At 37.4% G+C, this 23,863-nt stretch overlaps 1 protein-coding gene across 16 annotated transcripts in view; it reads left to right on the forward strand.

The window, feature by feature from the left end:
• PEAK1 (pseudopodium enriched atypical kinase 1) overlaps positions 1 to 23,863 on the forward strand; it is a 300,593-nt gene that overhangs the window by 159,869 nt on the left and 116,861 nt on the right. For 10 of the 16 annotated variants that reach the window (XM_074392604.1, XM_074392609.1, XM_074392602.1 and 7 more), the window contains one exon: positions 57 to 211. The gene's annotated coding sequence lies outside the window, so the exon portion shown is untranslated. Of the gene's footprint in view, positions 1 to 56; positions 212 to 8,842; positions 8,922 to 9,962; positions 10,016 to 14,585; positions 14,672 to 23,863 lie in introns of those variants that run through there. The other 6 variants (XM_074392605.1, XM_074392607.1, XM_074392606.1 and 3 more) reach the window with 5 other exon arrangements.

The raw sequence follows: 23,863 nt of genomic DNA on the forward strand, positions 1-23,863 counted from the left end.
CAGTATATTTGAAACGATATTTCTCTCTAGTTTTGCTTTATTTTTTTCTCTTACAGTAAGCTATCTTCAGAAACTAAGGAATGAGAGGCAAAGAAGAGAGGACATTCATCTTGGAAAGACCCAGAGCACCTTGAAATTTGGAAGGAATGTTATGCTAGCTGCTAAAGCCACCTTTATCACCAGAATGAATGAAGTGCTTCCGATTTAAATGGTAACCGGAATTCTCCTAACATGTTACATTTTCACCAAGAGCTTTAGATAACTGGAAGGAATTCCTTTTTAAGTTTAAATGTTTAACTTGAATGCCAAACTATAGGTAAAGCTGAAAATTTACTTACTTACTTAGCATAATCAGGCTTTGGTCCTTAATGGATTGCTTTTCCCCTAGTTATAAACTTGTTAATTTGTAAATGTAAGTTTATTTAAGAAAGAATATGACAAATACTAGTATATCTGTAAGTCCATCTGATGCAGGGAAAGTGAACCTCAAACCTTGCCTGCCCAAAGCTTATCCCACAAGGGATCTCAGCTTTGCATAGGCAAGAATTCAAGGGCAAGCCAGAGGTAGAAGCAAACAGCTTTATTGAACAGGCAGTGTTACCCGTCCAGTGGTGTCACAGCTCTGTGATTGCTGCTGCAAAGCAGGGGTACTTTGTAGGTAGACAGCAGCAGCTCAGGGTAGCTTTGTAGTCGTATTTATACCCACTTTTAACTGCATGCAGATTAATGGTTGGTTTATGCAAAAATTTCTAGGGAAAGAGTAGCAATCATAGGGTCATTGCCACGGAAAGAGGCAGTAACTTCTAGGTGTTACCATTGCAACAGTAAATTCACGCGGCATGACTGAAGGCTGCTGTCTCCCCTGACACCCCAATTTTAGCTAGTCCTCTATCTGGTCCCATGTCTGAGCCCGACTTCTGGAGTCAAGTCCCACCTCCACTTCACATCCTTCAACAAATATTTTTTTCGTTTCATAGAAATAAGCAACATAGGCAGTAGTTCCTATTCAATATACAAAGGTTTTTTAGTGTTATTTTTTGAACTTTATTTCATATTTTGTTTTCCTTATTTGACATCTGGTCTCTAGATATCTTATTTTAATATAATCTTTATTTTCTCTTTTGCCTCTCTTTCTCTCTAGCTTTTAAAAATCATCTTGAAAGAATTGGGAGTTAAAAAATGGACAAGAATCCAGAATAGGAAAGGAGAGGGAAGTTTTAAAGGATAAGATTTTTTCTTCTTGTAAAATTGAAAAATACTATTTGATTTCAAGTAGAGTAGAAAGCAATTATATGAAAGCTTAAGATTCTTTATCATTCTTAAATCCTCTTGGTCTTAGGCCAGAATTACTCCAATGCATGTTTTGTAAAGATTCAAATTTTTCCAGTTTTTTAAATGAAATCCTAGTGAACAATTATAACTCTTATTCATTGGATTTCTATTAATTTGATTTTGAGAGATAATCATTTGTCTGCTTGAGTCACTATGTTTTGATTGTGAATGGGTATGATGGACTGAACTAGTTCCTTGCTTTGAAATGCAGGAGATGTAAAAAGTCTATCAAATTGCATCACGAACTAGTTCTAATGATTATAAGGAATGCAGAACCTGTTTCATAGTGACAAATATAAGACAGGAGAAATTATATACCAAAGAATGAATGTTCTAATTATTCTTCCCTGTGCTAACCATTAACCTTGATTAAAAATATCTTAACAGTGATTTCTTTAAAAAGTCATCTAATTGTGGTTTAAAACCTCTACTTGCGTCATTATTGGAACTTTTTTGTGGCCTAATCACTGGTAGCCATGTAGCCACATGAATCCTTTTAAAATATCCAATAAATTCTTTCTAGTCCTCAACTATTTAAAAAATTTAGAAGTTGAAGAAAGGAACTTTTAAAACACGGCAGAAGTCAAAGTGCCGTTGTTAACTCATGCAGGTGAGATAATATAGTGAAAGTCACCAGATTTCCCTGCCTCTCTGATTGATTTAATTGTATCTATTTAATTATGTTTGCTTCAGGGCCAGATGCAGTGGCTCATGCCTGTAATCCCAACACTTTGGGAGGCTGAGGTGGGTGGATCACTTAAGGTCAGGAGACCAGTGTGGCCAACATGGCGAAACCCCGACTTTGCTAAAAGTTAGCTGGGTATGGTAGTGAGCACCTGTAGTCCCAAGCTACTCGGGAGGCTGAGGCAGGAAAATCACTTGAACCTGGGAGGCAGAGGTTGCAGTGAGCCAAGGTTGTGCCGTTGCACTCCATCCTGGGCTACTGAGTAAACTCCATCTTAAAAATAAACAAATAAATAAATAAAATTATATCTGCTTCAATAATCTTTTTAATTTAATTAATTAATTAATTTTTTGTTTTGAGATAGTCTTACTCTGTCACCAGCCTGGAGTGCAGGGGCATAATCTTGGATCTTGGCTCACTGCATCCTCCGCCTCCTGGGTTCAAGCTGTTCTCCTACCTCAGCCTCCCAAGTAGCTGGGACTACAGGTGCGTGCTGCCACGTCCAGGTGATTTTTTTTTTTTTTTTTTTTTGCATTTTTAGTAGAGAGGAGGTTTCACTATGTTAGCCAGGATGATCTCGATATCTTGACCTTGTGATCTGCCTGCCTCAGCCTCCCAAAGTGCTGAGATTACAAGTGTGAACCACTGCGCCTGGCCTGCTTCAATAACCTTATATAACCACAGTTTCATTACAAAAATGGAAACAAACACCATTGTTAAAATCTTTACTGCAATACTTTTACCACACCTTATCAAACTCCTAATTCTATTTAAATCCATCTGTCAGTGGTATTTGGTAATTGTGGATAGGGTCATTGAAATCCACAGATAGTATGACAAAGTTTTTCTAATCATAAATTTCCACTTTTTTACTAACAGATTTGTTTTCAGGATTATAATATTATCAAGAAACAGATTTGATTAGAACTTTACCTCTCTACACTATAAAAGAACTGCACTGATTCTTCCACCTAGCCCAGTTGAGAAATTATATAACACATCCAAGAGGTACATAGAAGACCATCTACATTTACATATTTTTCTGGCCCTAGCCAAGCTGATTGTCTCCAAAATTTAAAAACTACTGTGATTTTGAAGAGAGAATAGAATTGGATTTCTAATTATGCAATTCACAGAATTTTTAATTTGCACACTAGAAATTTAGATTTTTTTTTTTTTTTTTTTTTTGAGGTGCAGTTTTCTCTTGTTGCACAGGCTGTAGTTCAGTGGCACCATCTCAGCACACCTCTACCTCCACCTCCCAGGTTCAAGTGATTCTCAAGCAATTCTGCCTCAGCCTCCCAAGTAGCTGGGATTACATGCATGTGCCACCATGCCTAACTAATTTTGTATTTTTAGTAGAGACGGGGTTTCGCCGTGTTGGCCAGGCTAGTCTTAAACTCCTGACCTTAGGCAATCCACTCGCCTTGACCTCCCGAAGTGCTGGGATTACAGGTATGAGCCACTGTGCTGCCCAAAATGGTGAGTTTTTTCAACAAATGGTACAAGAGCAGTTAGATAATCCTTTTTGAAAATTGTTTGAAACAGAGTCTTGCTCTGTTTCCCAGGCTAGAGTACAGTGTCATGATCATGACTCACTGCAACCTTGATGTCATGGGCTCAGATGATCCTCCCACCTCAGCCTCCCAAGTACCTGGGATGGCAGGCATGTGCTTCATGCCTAGGTAACAGGCATTCATTTAAAACCAAAAACAAAAAGATACAAAAGATACTTGACCTGTACCTTAACATAGACCTTAGAAATAAATGAAAAAGATTATTAGGAGATTCACTTTGTAGACGTAGAGGAAGAAATAAGACTGTCTTGAAGAGAATCGAAACATCAGAATGGTAGGGGGAATTATTAGAAGGCAGTTCAGCATTTCGACTGAGAGACATTATGAATTGTAAAAAATGTATATACATTATGAATAAATATTTTTTATTGCACTTGCTTATTAAGCACCCTACAATTCACAGAACATTGTGTTAGATTGGGAGGGTGTTATAAAGGTCCTCTGAGGCCAGGCATGGTGACTCACACCTAAGGCTGAGGCAGGTGGATCACTTGAGGTCAGGTGTTTTGAGACTAGCCTGACGAACATGGTGAAACTCTGTCTCTACTAAAAATACAAAAATTAGCAGGTGTGGTGGTACATGCCTGTAGTCCTAGCTACTTGGGAGGCTGAGGCACAAGAATTGCTTGAACCCAGGAGGTAGAGGCCTCAGTGAGCCGAGATTGTGCCACTGCACTCTAGCCTGGGTGACAGAGCAAAACTCCGTCTCAAAAAAAAAAAAAAAAAAAAAAAGTCCCTTAAGGAAATCATGTAAGCAATAACAAAACAATAATAAATGCCATTGTGACCAGGAGAGCCCAGAGGAGAGGGCAGTAAATGCCTGTACTCATCCTGATCGGCTTCCCTGACCAGCCCGGTGAGCTCCAAGTGCAGAGGGAAGCTAAAGGATGGAGTATTCTGAGCATGGAGAAATGTTAATGTATCCACTGTCCCTTTGAGGACTTTGAGAAATTGTTGTTAATTTGATAGCTGAACTCCAATATGAGATCTCTTCCATCTGCTGCCACTTAAGTCTGTAGTAATCTCAGTCTCAAAGAATAGATGAAGTGAAAGAACTTGATGTGGTTTCTTTTTATCCTCTTTTTGCTGTCATTTGATCTGCTTTAAAGTGGGATAGTCTTTTGCCTGTAGTTGCTAGCCATTCTATACAGTCTCTATCACACAGAAAAGGTATCTTTTCAAAGACTACCAAACTCTGTAGGAATGAAAGATAGTTTTGTTTTCATAAAGGAGTCTTCATCATATTCCACACATGTGGAAAAGAGAAGTAGGAGTTGAATGTGATCGCCTTTGCCAACCATCTGTAGGTTCCTTTCTTTTTTTTTTTTTTTTTTTTGAGACGGAGTTTCACTCTGATTGCGTCAGGCTGGAGTGCAATGATGCAATCTCGGCTCACTGCAACCTCTGCCTCCCAAGTTCAAGCGATTCCACTGCCTCAGCCTCCTGAGTAGTTGGAATTACAGGCACGCGCCACCACGCCTGGCTAATTTTGTATTTTTAGTATAGAGGGGGTTTCTCTGTGTTGGTCAGGCTAGTCTCAAACTGACCTCAGGTGATACACCTGCCTTGACCTCCCAAAGTGCTGAGATTACAGGCGTGAGCCTCCATGTGCAGCCCATCTGTGGGTTTCTAAGACACATTCTCATTTCTCTTTGAGGGATTATTCATTGCAACTTGTACTCACACTTTCCTTAAAGAAAGTACTACTTTTATTTTCCCTCCGCCTTCTATCACATAGCAAGAGTGTTGGTGGAAATTGCTTTTCCATAAAAAGAACTGTGCCACCTACTCTTCAAATGCTATTGATTAAGAAAATCATTGATTGATTTTCCTGGGGAATAAATTAGGCTTTCCTGAGAGTGGAAAGAAATAAATAATGGGATGTAAAGAATGAAGATGGCTGTGTGTTATGAGGAAAATGTGTATGCAGTTGCCATGGAAACAACATGTAGGCATTCCAAACAGCAGCTTATGATATCTTTGTATTTGTCAAATATAAATCACATATGAGTTGCATTCATTCTCGTTCTTGGCTCAGATTTAGTCTGACACATATGGTTATGTAAAATATGCTTCTACTTTTGTATATTTGCTTAATATTTGCAAGAATCTAGCAATACACAGGCTGCCATATTTTAGAATCATATACTGGAAGCATAGAAATAAAACTAGGAAAAGCAGTTCTCAGCAAATAATTCCTAAAAGGTAGCAGCACAATCACATTGTGACTTTCATAATTAACCGAGGTAATTAATTTTTCTTAATTTAAACATATTTACAATGTTTGGCCTAGCTAATTGGCACAAGCTCATTATTTGTGAGTGATGTCAAATGCTGAATATGCATAGTTTGATAATTTATTCTTATTTAATTCTGAATGATTGTTACACTTTTTTGTTGGAAGACATCAGTTGACTCCAATTTCATGTGTTATAAGTGAAACATGATAGAAATCTAGAGAAGGCATACGTGGATTTTGAGGATATGGAGAACTTGACAAAATTTTTCATAGCTTGAACTTCTTTCGGTAACTAATTCCAGAGATAATACAGAAAATGCAAGCCATACCTGCAGCTACTGCCTTTTAATGGTCACACAAACTAAAAGTAGGAAAATCTAAAAACAATTAGAATAGACCCCTTTCATGGAAAAGAAAGGGGTGCCCTCTTAACTCCACTACCTTATCTTTTCATGCCACCTTTGTTAGTGATTTCATAGCCCATCAGTTTATCGTCCTGTGTATTTTCTCCTGTTAGATTTTCTAAAAGGCATGCACTTTGAGCAGATAGCTAAGAGGCTTAATGTCTTATTAAAGCAGTAATTGTTTAAATAGTGCAATAAATGGTACAGTAATTTTATGAGACCAAATAGAGATTGGTGGGAAAAGGCTAAATGGAGAGGTTTTTCAGAGGAGTTAAGTTTTAAGTCAAAATTTAAGGTAAAAGACCTTACGAGAGGCATTTTAACAACACGTATTATCAAAAGTTTAAAAAATATATACACATGCATAAATATACGTGTGTGTGTGCATACCGTTTGATCCAAAATTGTACTTCAAATAATTTATCTTAATAAAGATGTATGCAAATATTGAATTAGGAGAATATTTAAACCCTGTTTAAAATAGAGAAATTTGGAACATATTGAAACTACTAGAACTCAACATGAAGTCCAGAGGAAGGGGTAACTAATTTTAGGATAAATCCAGAAATTGTGTGTGTAGCTATTTGAAATTATCATTTCATTGTGGAAAAATATTTGTGATATATTGTTCAGTGAAAAACAAGCAGTAGTTTGATTGGAATTGTATTAAATCTACAGATTAGTTTGAAGAAAATTGAAATCTTTACCATGTTGGGTCTTCTAGTTGAGGAACGTAGTCTGTCTCTTCATTTACTTTGGTCTTTGATTTCTTTTATTAGCATTTTATAGTTCTCAGCATACCCCTCCTGTACTTGCTTTTTTAGATTTATACCCAAGGATTTCTTTTAAATTTTATTTTATTTGGAGCTGATCTGAAAGTTATTTTCTTTTAATTTTGGTTTCTATTAGTATATTGCTTATATATAGAAATATAATTGATTTTTGTATGTTGACCATGTATCCTGCAATCTTAAAATCCTTATTAACTCTAAGAAATTTTTTTGTAGATTCCTTGGGATTTTTCAGGTACATTGTCATGTTATATACAAATAGGTACAGTTTTATTTTTTCTTTTCCAATATGTATGCCTTTTTTTTTTTCTTGTCTGTTGCACTAAGATTTTCAGCACCTGCAAAAAACCTACAGCTAACAGCATACTTAATAGTGAGACTGACTGCGTCCTCCTGAAGAGGGTGCAAGACAAGAATGCCTATACTATCATTATTCCTGTTCTGTATATGCTGAAAATCTTAGTGGAAGTTCCCTTCTATTCCCAGTTTGCTGAGAGTTTTCATTCTGAATGGCTGTTGGATTTGGTCAAATTTTGTCAGATTTTCTATATCAATTGATATGAATATATGGATTTTATTTTTTGAGCTGGTAATATAGTGGTTTGCATTTATTGATTTTTAAAAATATTTTGGACTTTCCTTATATCCCCAGGATGAACCCCACTTGGTTGTGATGCATTATTCTTCTTATATGTAACAGGAACATTTATAGCTTTTTTTGACTGATTTTTTAGTACTGTTTTGCCTCTTTTTTTTTTTTTTTGAGACGGAGTTTTGCTCTTGTTACCCAGGCTGGAGTGCAATGGCGCAATCTCGGCTCACCGCAACCTCCGCCTCCTGGGTTCAGGCGATTCTCCTGCCTCAGCCTCCTGAGTAGCTGGGATTACAGGCACGTGCCACCACGCCCAGCTAATTTTTTGTCTTTTTAGTGGAGACGGGGTTTCACCATGTTGACCAGGATAGTCTCGATCTCTTGACCTCGTGATCCACCCGCCTCAGCCTCCCAAAGTGCTGGGATTACAGGCTTGAGCCACCGCGCCCAGCCCTGTTTTGTCTCTTTAAAAAAAATCTTTTTCAGCCGGGCACAGTGGCTCAAGCCTGTAATCCCAGCACTTTGGGAGGCCGAGGCGGGTGGATCATGAGGTCAAGAGATCGAGACCATCCTGGTCAACATGGTGAAACCCCGTCTCCACTAAAAAGACAAAAAATTAGCTGGGCGTGGTGGCACGTGCCTGTAATCCCAGCTACTCAGGAGGCTGAGGCAGGAGAATCGCCTGAGCCCAGGAGGCGGAGGTTGCGGTGACCCGAGATCGCGCCATTGCACTCCAGCCTGGGTAACAAGAGCAAAACTCCGTCTCAAAAAAAAAAAAAAAAAAAAAAAAATCTTTTCCTGCCAAACAAATTATCCCAAACATTTAGCCTGATCATGATAAAGCAGATCTCATAAAATGAATAGAAAGTATATCTTCCTATTCTGCTTTCTGGAATGGATGGTTCAGAATTACGATTTTAATTTGCATGTCACTGAAGAATTAATGAAATTGAACACTCTTCTATGTGCTTACTGGCCATAGAATTTATTTTTGAGGATTAGTGTCAGACTTACCATGTTAAAATATATTGAATTCAGCCATAGTTGGGCCCATTTAATGTTTAGTTTAGGTCTCTAAATAAAGGTGGTGTTGTCAATTTTACTATGATTACACTTGTGGATTTACTTTTATGATGAAGTTTTTAAAACTGAGCTGTATTCTGTAATGTATATGATCATTAATAATTTATGAACAGAAACTTTTTTTTTTCTTTTGAGACAGATTCTCATTCTGTTGCCCAGGCTTATGGCACCCTCAACCTCCTGGGCTCAAGTAGATCCTCCCACTTCACCCTCCCAAGGTAACTGGGACTAAAGACACAAGCCACTACAGCAGGCTTATTTTTTTTATTTTTTGTAGGGACGGGGACTTCCTTTGTTGCCTAGGCTGGTCTTGAACTCCTGGACTCAAAGGATCCTCCTGCCTTGGCCTCCCAGAGTGCTGGGATTACAGGTGTCAGCCCCCACACCCAGCCAAGCATAAACATTAGTAAAGAAACAAGAGAAAATAATTTTTCTCTAATGTTGAAATGGTGAAGTATAATAGTTGTATTTGGAAAGGAATTAAAACTTTTATAAGAATTCAGTGAATATTACTTGTTAAGAAGTTATGTTTTGCCAAGTGGCATATGAGTGTTTCTGAATGACACAGATGATAAAGATATGAACATTTACTTGTCAGCAAATGGGCATCACTGTGTTTTGCTAGTGCTCTAAGCGCTCCTCAAAGTGGAGCTATCTCCAGCTGGTTGTAATTAGGTTTGGATTGTTTCCTGCATGGGAAACACTAAAGTGTCTTTAATTCCTGGGATCCACAGCTTTCTAGTTATTCTTATTTCCTGCAACTTAAAAGTGCTCGTCTATTTTTCATAAAGTATTTGAAAAAATATAAACAGAAACATACAATTAGGTTGCCATTATTATTGACTAATTTTACTCTCTCAAATTTGGAAATGTAGAATTGAGCAGTCATGTGATATCCTCTAGAGAGTGGTTTTGAAAGATGCATTGAAAGAAGAATGTTAAAAGAACCCTGGAGGTTTGGTAATATGTGACAGGAACACTCTGTAAATCCCATAATCTTGCTCAGTTTGTAAATCTGGTAATAATTGTCAGCTCCTGTGACATGTGGAATTAAATTTTAGTCATTGTAAGATTTTGACATGTGAAGGGATGTCCTGTTTTACTTGATCCTCCTTTATGTCATGTTTCTTACCTACTTACTTATAAATGGCCTTAGAAGAGCTAACATTTAATAAGCATTTACTATTCGCCGTGCATGATACTAGTCTTTCTTATATTATCTCTGGTCCTCACCACAATTTTGCAAACCCAATTTACAGCTGAAGAAACGAAGGCTCAAGAAGTTGCTTCTTGCCTAAAGTCACAGAACATAGTAAGTGGTGATTTGAACTCAAATTTGTCTGATCCCTAACCTGCAGTTTTTCTACTACTGTACCAATGTTTCTCACCCTTGTTCAATTAAATAGAATTTAGGGGGATACACTTTGATGTTTGAGCAGCTTCTCAGGACAGTAATGTGCATCTACAGTTAGAAACTACTGGATAAACACCTTGTGCTTACCATTGTGAGATCATACTTCAGTAGAAGGGAAAGTATAGTAAAAAAGCACATTTTCCCTTAAAAGTTATGTGCAATATTGTCCATTTATCTCTGCCAAAACATATATATTTGAAACTTCAGTACAAGATGGTACATTGAGAACATGCTGTAGCCTCCCTTTGCTACTACACATTCCTAAAAATAATCCTCCTGTCTTCCTCTAAAGAATATATAGTACCAATTAAATACAACTGTGATAGGAAACAGCGAAACATGCCAAAACCATGGAGAGCGCTTGATCAATGGCATCGGAATGCAGATAAGAACTATAATCTAAGATATTTTTTGTAGGATTGGAATATTGCAAAAGGTGTGAATGGCTATTTGAGGGATGCCTTCTGTGTAGCCTTCTGGACAAGCACACGTGTAAAACTACTTCTCCCTACCTGTACAGTTTTTTCTTGGTGTCTGACATGCAAAAACAGGCAATGCGGGTGCTGTAAAAGCCAAGGTGGTACTCCCAGTGTTGTCAATATCCAGCAAGAATAGGAAACCCCAAGAACACTAATGATACATTTTAACTACCCAGGTGGCACATCTCTCACCCCCCTACTCCATGCTGCTGTAATCACATAAATCAGTCATAGACTAACAGGATCTCTCTAAAGTCCAAATAAAGATAGGGCCACAACCCAGAATTACAAAATATTTTAAGAAAACTAGTGTCATGAAGGAGAGTACCAAACATAAATGGACACAGTAACACCAAGGGATCAGAGTTAATAAAGACAGCAAAACAAGACTTCAGAATAGATATAATTATATCCTCAGACACATGCAGATGACACTGTATTCATCAAAAAAGAAAACTTCGGAGCTTTTTGAAGTTAACAATTCAAAAGGAAGGACAAAGAATTAGGAAGAAATAAAGGTAAGTTGAGAAACACTGAGGATAGATAGAAAGAGTAGTAACCAGAAATAGTCCTATAATTACCAATGCTGGATGCAAAAAGATAGTGGGATAGTATCTTTCAAAATTCTTTTCAAAGATAATTTTGTACTTCAGATTTCAATACCTGCCTTAATTATAAAACTGATCTTTTTTAGACATGCAATACTTGTGATAAGCATAATTACTATAAGAAAAGAAACAATATTTTAGTTTAAAACCATTAGGAAGAAAGAAAAATAGAACATAGAAAACTCATTAAAGGTAACATATAGCAGGAAAAGAAAATATAGAAGCTATAAGAAAGCATGAGAAATAGAAATGCAATGTAGAATGGTTGCATTCACCTGTTAAAAGGTAGCCTCTCAAATCAGTGTGAAAAAAATGTTTGCTGTTTACAAGAAGCACATAAAACATAGACTAGAAGGTTTAGAAAAAGATTAATCAGGCAAATAAAAAATAGAAGGCATAGCAATAGAATTAAAAGCAAAAAAATCATTTAATTAAAAGAAAGAGCTATTTCATTATCATCTTGGTAAATTGATTTATAGATATGAATTCATTTAGCAATATAGCTTTGACATAAAGGGAAGAATCTAGCTAATACTATTTTTTTAAAAAGTGATATAAACCAAGATCATAGTGGGAGATTTTAGCATACATCTTTCAGAAGTTAACAGAACAAAGTAGAAAAAAATAAATACATATAGAAGTTTGAATAGAGCAGTTGACAGGCTTAATGTAATAGATATGTAGAGATAAGCATCCATTTAAAACACAAGAAAATGTAAACAAATGTTAAACAAAATTATACAAGCCATGCTCACATACCATAGAAGGTAAAACTGGAGATTTTAAAAAATAAAACAAAAAATTAAATTCTAGAAATAAAATAAAGTAAAAATGGGAAATAACAAACATTTTAGAAACGTATGATGCCAGGAGCCCTATGTATGAAAACCTGTGGGATGGTGCCAGAATTTACTCAGAAGAAATTTATAATTTTTAATGCATTTCTTAGAATATTAGAGAAATTTAAATTTTTAATCATTTTTATAGCCTTTTGTACTTTGTCTTGTAGAAATATTTTAGGATTTACAATCTTTTTTCGTGAAACCTTTATCCAAAAGTAATTAACATTGTCAGTGTTACTTACTTGTTTCTTCTGTTTAATTCATGTAAAATTAAATCTTCTCACTAAAAAATCTTCATTTGTAGTATAAGACCACTTTATATATATATATATATATATATTCTAGCCAGGTGCAGTGGCTCACACCTGAGTAATTTATACAGGAAAGAGATTTAATCGACTCACCATTCTGCATGGCTGGAAAGGCCTCAAGAAACTTATAATTATGGCAGAAGGCAAAGGGGAAGCAAAGCACTTTCTTCATCAGGCAGCAGGTAGGAGAAGTGCCAAGTGAAGGGACTTATAAAACCCTCAGATCTCATGAGAACTCACTGACTATCATGAGAACAGCTGTCACTGACTATCATGGGAAACTGGCCCCATGATCCCATTACTTCCCACCAGAACTCTCCTGTGATACGTGGGGATTATGGGAACTACAATTTAAGATAAGATTTGGGTGATGACACAGCCAAACCATATCATTTCATCCCTGGGCCTTCCCAAATCTCATGTCCTCACATTTCAAAAGACAATCATGCCCTTCCAACAGTCACCCAGTCTTAACTTGTTCTAGCATTAACTCAAAAGCCCAAGGGAGTCTCATCTGAGACAAGGCAAGTTCCTTCCGTTTATGTGCCTGTAAAATCAAAAACAAGTTAGTTCCTTCCAAGATACAATGGAGGGAACAGGCATTGGGTAAATGCACCCATTCCAAGTGGGAGAAATTGGCCAAAACAAAGGTGCTGTAGGCCTCATACAAGTCTGAATTTATAGGGCAGCTATTAAACCTTAGTGTTCCAAAATGATCTCCTTTGACTCCATGGCTCACATCCAGGTTATGCTAATGCAAGAGGTGGGCTCCAATGGCCCTGAGTAGCTCCACCCCTGTGGCTTTGCAGAGTACAGCCTCTCTCCTGGCTGCTTTCACAGGCTGGCGTTGAGTGTCTGCAACTTTTCCAGGCGCACAATGCAAGCTGTCAGTGTATCTACCATTCTGGGGTCCGGAGAATGGTGGCCCTTTTCTCACAGCTCCGCTAGGTAGTGCACCAGTGGGGACTTTGTGTGGGGACTTGAACCCTGCATTTCCTTTCCATAGTACCCCACCGGAGGTTCTGTATGAGGGCTCTACCCCTGCAGCAAACTTCTGCCTGGACATCAGGTGTTTCTGTACATCCTCTGAAATCTAGGCAGAGGTTTCCAGACCTCAGTTATTGACTTTGGTGCACCTACAGGCTTGACACCACTTGGAAGCCACCAAAGCTTGGGGCTTGCACCCTCTGAAGCAATGGCTCAAGCTGTATCTTGGCCCCTTTTAGCCACAGCTGGAGCTGAAGTGGGGATTGAGGTAGGGAAGGGGGAGAGGCGGTCTTAGGCCCCACCCACAAAACCACTTTTCCCTCCTAGGCCTCCAGGGCTGTGATGAGAGGGGCTGCCATGAAGTTCTCTGACATACCCTGGAGACCCTTTCCCTGTTGTCTTGGTGATTAGCATTCAGCTGCTCATTACTTACTCAGATTTCTGCAGCTGGCTTGACTTTCTCCCCAGAAAATGGGTTTGTCTTTCCTGTTACATCTCAAGCTGCAAATTTTATGCTCTGCTTCTTCTTGGACACTTCACTGTTTAGAAATTTCTTCTGCCAGATACCCTAAATCATCTCTCTCAAGTTCAGAGTTTCACAGACCTCTAGGATGGGCAAAATGCACAAGAGTCATCTTTGCTCCAGTTCCCAAGCCTCATCTCTGTCTATCTGAGACCACCTCAGCCTGGACTTAATTGTCCATATCACTGTCAGCATTTTGGTCAAACCATTTAACAAGTCTCTAGGAAGTTCCAGACTTTCCCACATCTTCCTGTCTTATTCTGAGCCCTCCAAACTCTTCCAACATCTGCTTGTTAGCCAGTTCGAAAGTCACTTCCACATTTTCAAGTATCTTTACAGCAGTCCCCCATGACCTTGGTACCAATTTATCATATCAGTCAGTTCTCATGTTGCTACAAGGAAATACCTGAGACTGGGTAATATATAAAGGAAAGAGGCTTAATTCACTCACAGTTCCGTAGGGCTGGGAAGGCTGCAGGAAACTTAAAATCATGGTGGAAGGTCAAGGAGAAGCAAGGCGTCTTCTTCACAGGTGGCAGGAGAGAGAATTGCAGCATGGTAAATGCCGGATGCTTAAAAACCATCACATCTCATGAGAACTCATTCACTATTGTGAGAACAGAATGGGGGAACCCAGCCCCTCGCAGATATTCAAGACCAGCCTGGGCAACAGAGCAAGACCCTGTCTGAAAAAAAAAAATGTTTTTTTTTTAATTAGCTGGACATGGTGGTCCATACTGTAGTCCTAGCTACTCAGGAGGATGAAGCAGGACGATTGCTTGAGCCCAGGAATTCAAGATTTCGGTGAGCTATGATCTTGCACAAATTTTTCTAAATTAAAAAAAATTGTCTGTTATCTCATTATCTCTCCAATTCTGTGAGAGATAATGAGATAACAGACAATCTATATATATATATATATACATTTCTATATATACTTAGAGAGATGTGTGGAGTGGTATTCCACTAATATTAACACTTTTTCTTTCTGGATAATGGGACATTGGTTGGTTTATTGCTTTTACTATTTTGTACTTTTATGTGTTTCTTAGATTTTTTTATGGAAGCATGCTTTATTTTATAAAAATTAAGTAATTTGCTTAAGTAAACAATTGTATTAAAGATTTTTAAAAAGAATGATAAAATAATTCAAAGAAAACAAAGGCCCAAATTAATAAGGTTGAATACAGAAATCCAATAGCAATGTTGATTAAAAGGTAAATAAAATAGATAAATCTTGTCAAGTCTGAAAAGAAAAAAAATATACTAATCGATATTAGTAATTAAAAAGTAAGCATGGCTAAAAATACAGAGATTTGTAAAATTAGAACTTTTATGTATGTGTTTATTCTAATAAGTGTAAATGCTGTCCAGGCATGGTGGCTGACACTCATAATCTCAGCACTTTGAGGGGCCTGAGGTGGGAGAATCACTCAAGCCTAGGAGTTCAAGACCAGCCAGGGTAAGATGGCAAGACATCATTTCTATGAAAAATTTTAAAATTAGTCAGGTGCAGCAACACCCATCTGTAGACACAGCTGTTTGAGAGGCTGAAGTGGAAGGATCACTGGAGCACAGGAATTTGAAGCAGCAGGGAGCTGTGATCATGCCACTGCATTCCAGCCTGGGCAACAAAGTGAGACCTTATGTCTTAAAAAATAATAATAATAAAAATTTTAATAAAATAAACATGAATGTCTAGGCATAATGGGTAATTTTCAGAAAAATGTTTTATTCAGATTGTAATAAGGAATGGTAAAAACTCTGAACTAATAATTTTACAGAGGAACTGTTGGTAAGTGTGATATCCAAGTGGAGATGTCAAGGAGATGGTTATATAAAAAATACTGGAGTTCAAAAGAGAGAAACAAACTAGAAATAAAATTTAGAAGTAATAAGAAAATTAATTAGATGATATACAGTGACATAGGATTAGATAAAATTCTTAGGGCAAGAGAATAGATTAAACAGAGGAAATGGGAGATAAGGGATATTTTTGGTCACTCCAACATTGAGAAATCTAGTACTGAAGAAGCCTATGAAACAGGCTAAGAAGAAGCTGGCCAGTGAGTTAGAAAGAAAACTAGAAAGGTGGGGTAACCCAGAAGCTAGAGAAGGAAATATTCCAGGAAGGATGGAAGGATCCAATAAATGGAATGGTAATAAAAGGTTTGATAAGGTGAGAACAGAGAATTGGCCAGTGACCTTGGGGAAAATATACTCCTCGTACACCTTAATTAGCAGAGTTTTGATGAATTGATGAGAACAAAAACCTCAACTAAGTAGATTGAGGAGAAAATGGATAGAGACAAAGCGAAGGGGATTCTTTTAAAGGAGTTTTGCTTTGGAAGGTAATGGAGAAATGCAGTGGTACCCAGAGAGAAACCTGACGAAAAGGGTAAGTTTTGTTTTTTAAGATTAATGGAATTTATAGCACATTCATACACTAGTGGGAATTATCTGGAATGGAGAAATTGATGATGGAAAGAGAAAACAGGATGGACTTGGTGCAGTGGCTCATGCCTGTAATCCTAGCACTTTGGCAGGCCGAGCCAGGTGGATCACCCAAGGTCAGGAGTTCAAGACCAGCCTGGCCAATATGGTAAAACCCCACCTCTACTAAAAAAATAAAATAAAATAAAATAAACAAAAATTAGTTGGACGTTGTGGCAGGTGCCTGTAGTCCCAGCTACTTGGGAGGCTGAGGCAGGAGAATCGCCTGAACCCGGGAGGCAGAGGTTGCAGAGTGGAGTTCGTGCCACTGCACTCCAGCCTGGATGACAAGTGCAAGACTCCATCTCAAAAAAAGACAGAGAAAAAAGGTGTTGCAAGAACAGCCCTTGAGAAGTCACAAGTGGATGAGATCCTGGCCATAAGTAGAAAGATTGTCTTTAAAGAGAAACATGAAGTCTTCCTCCACTTCTTCCATCGTAAAGGTAGAAAAGGCAATGTGTGTGAGAGTAGAAACAGGGTGGTAGAATTTGTGGGGACGTGAGATGAAATTCACCTGGTTGGATCTATTTTCCCACTGAATTGTGAGGCAAGGTTAGCAGCAGCAAGTAACCTGGGGAAGGGATGTTGGAGATTTGAGAAGACCAGAAGATTGGTGAAATTCTTATCTCAAAATGGAAAGGTAAATATCTAGAATGAACTGATTGGATTCTGTATCCGGCGGTGTTAAATCCCCGTTTGAGATTTGTGGTAATAAATTTTCAGTGAGCACAGTTGGCGCAGTTGTGTGGTTTGCTTTTGTTTTTGTCTTCCTGGCATTGTTCATCTGCTCAGAAGCAGGCTTAGCGTAAGCTCCTGGCTGAGTTGGCATTTTACTAGTAAAGAGAGGCAACGAGGGGCAAGAGAGTGTTTACAAAATGGAAAACATGATGATTGTTCGTGGAATTTAATATGGGTAAAAAGGGAAGTGAGAATGCTGATTAAAATGATACGGGCCATGATTTCATATCTCAGTGAGATCTTTGAGGTAAGGCTGTTGTTGAGGTAAGGCTCTACATTTTAAGCAAGCATCTCAGGGGAGTATGATTCCTGTGGGCTGTGGGCCACTCTTGAAACATTCGCAATTGCTTTGGGTCATAATAGTATTAGAGTAATATCTATGTGTTTTTTTGTTGGTTTTTTTCAAATTTCACAGGTTATCTGTTTTAACATGGGCAGAAGCACTTTTAAGAAAATGAATTTGTATGAGTGTCTAGCAAGATATTGATTATCAAGACTTCAGTAGGGAATAGACTACTCCTTGGAGGAAATGAGTGTAGCAATCATTCTATTATAAATTTAGCTTTTAAGATATATTATTAGATGAACAGCTGTTGTATTCTACCTGCATATATTACAATTTCACATGCAATTAATTACTCAGATATTTAACCCGTCATTTATTTCTGGAAATTTGAATCTACATTTATTTTTTAAATTTGAAAATTTTGCCCATATCTCAAAAGAAAATTATACTCAAAAACTTTTTTTTTTTTTTTACTGCAGAAAATTTTGCTCTTTCAGTTTAATTTGGGCAGTTTCCCAAACTGAAGAGGTCATCTTTAATTACCCAAGTTATACCGAATTATGCAAATGCAGCTTGCTCTCAGTGAAACTTTGTCTAATTTTAGCTACTTCCCTTTGCTTGGGAAGCTATTGCAATTTTCTTATTAAATTAAATTTGCACCTGTCTTGAAAGACTTGATGAGAAGTAGACAGAGTAGGTTAAGCCAGTAGAGATGCCTTTTTTTATGGAAACTCACTGATATGTAGCATTTATTTTTGAGCTTCACTGAAGAAACAACATGAAATTAGAGGAGCCTATTATAATTTTTTTTTTAACTACTGAATTTATGTTACGAGAAAGGTTAGAATGGTTTCCCCCACATCTATTCTAAATTACCTGTGGCTATTTCATTATGAATTTGGTGGGGGCCTTTTTTTGCAAGTACCTTATATTACTGTTGATTTACTGTGATTATTAGATGCTCCTGGATTATTGTATACATTGTTGATGCTTTTTATGACAGACACCCAACACTAGACTGGTCCTATGGAGAATACAAACTAAATACAATAAAGTCTCAGATTTTTTTCTTCCTTTTAGATGTTTATATTATGCCATAATTTTGGTCATACTAGTACTACATGCTATAAACCAAATTATGCTTCTTACTGGGTTTTTGTTGGTTGGTTTGGTTTTTTGGTTTTTGTTTTGTCTCGTTTGAGACAGGGTCTCACTTTGATTCCCAGGCTGAATTGTAGTGGTGCAATCATAGTTCACTGTAACCTCAAACTACAGGACTCAAGTGATCCTCCCACCACAGTGAGACAGAGTTTCATTACGGCTAGTCTCATTACCCAGGCTAGTCTCAAACGCCTGGCCTTTAGCAGTCATCCCACCTTGCTTCCCAAATTGTCGGGATTACAGGTGTGAGCCACCATACCCAGCTCACTTCTTGCTGTTTGATAAATAGATCCCACTCATTGTTTCTGTGTCTCTTCTATGCTGTTTCTCTTCCACCTTCTTTCCAATTCTGAGTTATCTGTCCTCATTAAGACTCATCTCAGGCCTGGTACAGTGGCTCACACCTGTAATCCCAACACTTTGAGAGGCTGAGGTGGGTAGATCACTTGAGGTCAGGAGTTCAAGACCAGCCTAGCCAACATGGTGAAACCCCATCTCTACAAAAAATGCAAAAATTAGCCAGGTATGGTGGTGTGCACCTGTAATCCCAGCTCCTAGGGAGGCTGAGGCAGGAGAATCTCTTGAACTGGGGAGGCGGAGGTTACATTGAGCTGAGATCGCACCACTGCACTCCAGCCCAGGTGACAGAGCAAGACTCCATCTTAAAAAAAAAAAGACTCAAATGCTGTCTGTCACCTGCATGGTGTATTTCCAGACACTTCCTTCACCCAATAAGTACTTTATAATAGCATTTATAATGTTATTCCCTGTCTTAAATATTGGTACACTTTATATTCTCCCCTCACTTGAAATTAGCTCTTTGAGAGTGGCATCTTGTTTTACTAATCTTTGTATATACCATGTCGTACAAAGTATGACATGTATATAGTACACATAGTCATCACAAAATAATATTTGTTGACTCAAAGTTTAGAAACAGCTAAAGAAAAGGAGTGTATGTGACAAAAATGGTCATGAATCAGATACCTCTAGTCATGAGAGAAGTTATTAATGTTGAGTTACTGGAGAGGATAGGACGTGAGCTGAGCCTCATGCATGGGGACCCTAAAGTAAAACCCATCAGAATGATGAGTGCTGTAAGAATAATAAATTCTGCTTTAAGATGGCAGTTTTCTGAAAAGTAGGTAAATAGTGCTATTTTATTTTTTCACTGCTTGTCATTTTATGAGTGATAACAGTCTTTTTGCACAGTGAATGTATTGGAAACAAAATCATACCTAGTGCAGAAAATCTTCTTTGTGTGCTTAGAGTACAGGTTATAACTGTCTCTGCAGGTTATAACTAGCCGCATTGTGAAAGGTGGTAAGCTTCAATGAAGTGTTCTACCTAATGTTTCTTTTAAATGTAGTAGAAAGGCCTTAAGAAAGGTATATCTTATTTGAGGCCCTGGAGATTGTTTTCTTTCCCAGAGGCTGGGCAGCTGAACTCTGTTGAGTACTCCACAATCTCTTGGAATGGTTTTCTAGGGGACTGCCTGGTTCAGAATGGGGAAGTAGGGCCTGACTGGCTGCTGGAATGAGAATCTCTGGAGTAGCCTGATAATAAAAGCCTGAACTTTCTAGGGTCAATACATGGTGAGTCACAGAGAAGCCACTATAGAGTCCTCTGCAACAGAACCAGGTCTTAGAGAGGAGAATAAAGCTGGTTTAGACTGTCAGATGAAGACCCTAAAACCAGGGCCGTTAGAACCTAGGGTTCTCATACTTCTAGGGGTACATGAAAATGCTTTAATGTCTTTTAAAATTAGAAGAAAAATATCTTTTACTGTTGAATAAAGTATTTTAATATATAACATGAAGATATTTTTCTTCATACCAAAGTAGTCATAAAGTATACTTCTTAATTTTTTTAATGGAGAAAGCACCAAAAAGGTAAGTATCAAAAGCCCGCAAAAGTCATAATTGGGCCCTGCCTGGGACCTGCCCATCCTCTCGGGGTTTGTGCTAGACTGTGAAGGAGGAGCAAGTTCTGGGCAGAGTGTAATGTTTTAATCTAGTTGTTTTCCCTCTTTGCACCTGTTCATCTGTTTGATGAGGACTTTGAACCAGGCAACATTAAGGGCCTTGCAGGTCAAACTTGATTAAGTGAATCCTGCATCAGAAGTGCTGCACAAGTTCCAGGCCAAAGCAAAGTTTCTAACATGATTTTATTATAAACTCCTGTCTGTGATGTGATAGCCCATGTGGACACAGAAAGGCCTGCTAGCCACCTTATAATTTTTGTGAGCCCACTCAGAAGTACATATTCATAAATGTTAGAACATGAGAATCATGGTATTTTAATGCAACTGGTAAAAGATTAGAAGTAGTAAAATGCCTTATATGTTATAAGCGTCCAACAAATATTTATGAATAGACAAAATAATGTATATAGAATATTAGCTTCTTTTTTCTTTTTTTCGTTTTTGAGACACTGTCTCACTCAGTCGCCCAGGCTAGAGTGCACTGGTGTGACCATAACTTACTGCAGCTTAGAACCCCTGGGCTCAAGTGATCCTCTGGAGTAGCCTCCCAAGTAGCATAGATAAGCACCACCACCCTGGCTGATTTTTTTTTTTTTTTTTTTTAAGTAGAGATGGAGCCTTGCTATATTGTCCAGGTAAGTCTTGAACTCCTGGGCTCAAGTAATCTTTTCTTAGCTTATGATAGTGCCAAGATTACAGGCATGAGCCACTGTGCCTGGCCTCATTTTCTTAAGAGAAAAATATATTTACTAGAAAAAGTATTAAATTATGGGACATTTTTCTTATTTATTCCCTGCAGCAAAACAGCATAAAAACATTTTGGAGATGGTTGTATGTGAAGTGTTTAAATCTCATTTCTATGAATTATAAATTTATAAAGATTAAGCCCAGAACTCTTAAATTGTTGTTTTCTGTATATTTGTGTGGTTTTATTCTTCTCTGTCTAATCCTAAGTATGTGCTATATTAATATATTAGAGCAATATTGCTCTTACCTCTACTTTTCCTGTCTACATGTTGTTCATTTTTTATATTATGGGTAGAAAACCGTCAGCCCCTGTTTGATCTTCCTACTGTAGTCAGTGTGCCTCTGTGTTACTTATGCTACTCCATTCCCCTTATTTGTGTGGGGAATATCTTATGTGAGAAAAAGGGATGATTTAATGGATGCCCGTAAAATATGTAATGAGAATGGTAAATCTGCTCAGAAACAAGTATTACAAAATGATAAATGAGTTCTAGATTGCCCTGTTTTTGTTTTTCCAGTAGAGTAATAAATAGAAGTTCTCTTCCTTTGATATACATCAGAAGCACCTGAACTATTTCAGATGTTTGAGTCCCATCTCAGACCTGCTGGTTTAGGATATATGGGAATGCAACTCATGCATCTGTGTTTTGATAAAGATTCCAAATGATTGTGACAGGCACTAAAGGTTGAGGGCTACTGCTATATAGTAAAACAGAAAGCATTGTAGATCCTGGAGTTAGATAGATCTGAGTCCAGAGTTCAGATCTACCATGATCTAAGTGTATGACCCAGACCTAGATCTATAACCAAATCACTAAATCTCTCTGAACTTCAATTTCCTTGTCTATAAAATGGGGGGGTGGGGGGTAATACTTTATAAGGAAGTAGGGGGATTAAAGAAAGCAGTAAATGAAAAGTGCCTGGTATATGTTAAGTGGTAACTATTGTTATTCTGGTAGCATGACGCTATCCTCAGTTTTCATCTTGACTTATGGAGAGTGAGGTGTTTCTCACAGTAGCTCTTTTCTGCATCCAAAAGAATATGCAGAACTTCTTCAAGCTGTCTTTTCATTAGACAGATTTATTTTGGGCTTTGAACTTTCTTCCAAGTTTTTATTTGGACTATTCAGAAAATAGTGTCAGAGAAAATAGGTGGCATTTTGGTTTTCAAATTCCCCAACACCCTCTGGAGTGGCTAATTATTTCTGGATCCTGTTTCAAAGTTATTCATTTTCTTATATTAAGAACAGATACATTGGTATATCATGAACTTGGGACATAAACTTAGTAGTTGCAAAACCATGGAACAATGGATTTTTGTCAGTGAAACATATGAATATCTAATTCTTTCTCATGGCAACTTCATATTTATATGTTTATGTGGTCAGTGTCTGGATTTGTAAATGATAATGTTTCAGATTTTCTTTTCAAACATCTCAGATCAAATATCAAAGACAGGGATTTTTTTCTTGAAATATCTTTAGAATATTTAACTGACAATGTAATGCAAAAAAACCACAAGAGAAAAGAGAACTATTGTTCTGTTTTATTTTCTGTAGTGATCTTTCCTGTCTGTATAGCATTACGTGTGTGTGTGTGTGTGTGTGTGTGTGTGTGTGTGTGTGTATTATATATTTATATATGTTCCTTTATTTTCAGTTGCTATGACTTTGACAGAATTAGAAAGTATCGATTTTTTTTGTCTTGGTTAAAGATTGATTAAATACTTACAGCATAATGCTAAGCATAAATATTTAATTTACATGAACTTTGCCTAGCACTTAACAAGACTATGGCCAGCTGCATTCTCTTATGAAATATACATTCAGAATATCTTCTCAGTGAAGGGGCCATTTCTTTATGACTGATGATTTCAGCGTATATGAAAAACAGAGTATATTAAATGTTTTAAATTTAAACATTACAAGTGTTAGAGATTACATAACTTCATGCTTGGTGTACCCTTACTACTTGTTTTCTTTCTAGAATTGCCATATATGTGAAAATTATACACACATACATATCTATAGAAAGCCTTGCTCACATTGCCCCATTGCTTACTTCTGGACCAGAACACCTTATAGGAAAATTTAATGTCACAACTATTTTTAAGCAGAAACTACAGCAGATGAGAATATAAATAGATGGAAACAGTTTTAACCACCTATATCTTTATCGATCTTTGACTCCAAGCAGCGGAATCTTGGCATTATGGTTTATCTGAAAAACCATTCTAGTATAGCACCAGTTAATGAAATAAATTGTCTGCTATATATAGGTTTTGTGTGAACATACAAATGTGCTGTCTCAGAATAATGTGGTTGGGAAGATATCTGGAGACAAATACAATGCAATTGCGACGTAATAGTTACACAGCAGACTCTCAGCATAGTAACACACAGTGTGATACTTGCAGACCTAAACCACAAAATCAAATTGCCTGAGCTGAAATCTCAATTCCTGTAACTGTGTAACCCTGAGCAAGTTAACTTCAAAGTGCCTCCATTTTCTCCTCTGTAAAATAATCACTGATTTGAAATGTGGAGGATTTTGAAACGTAAGCTAAGAAATGTGGGTTTGATATTCT

This window comes from Saimiri boliviensis, chromosome 2 (genome assembly GCF_048565385.1).
Source record: "Saimiri boliviensis isolate mSaiBol1 chromosome 2, mSaiBol1.pri, whole genome shotgun sequence".
Lineage (NCBI taxonomy): Eukaryota > Metazoa > Chordata > Mammalia > Primates > Cebidae > Saimiri > Saimiri boliviensis.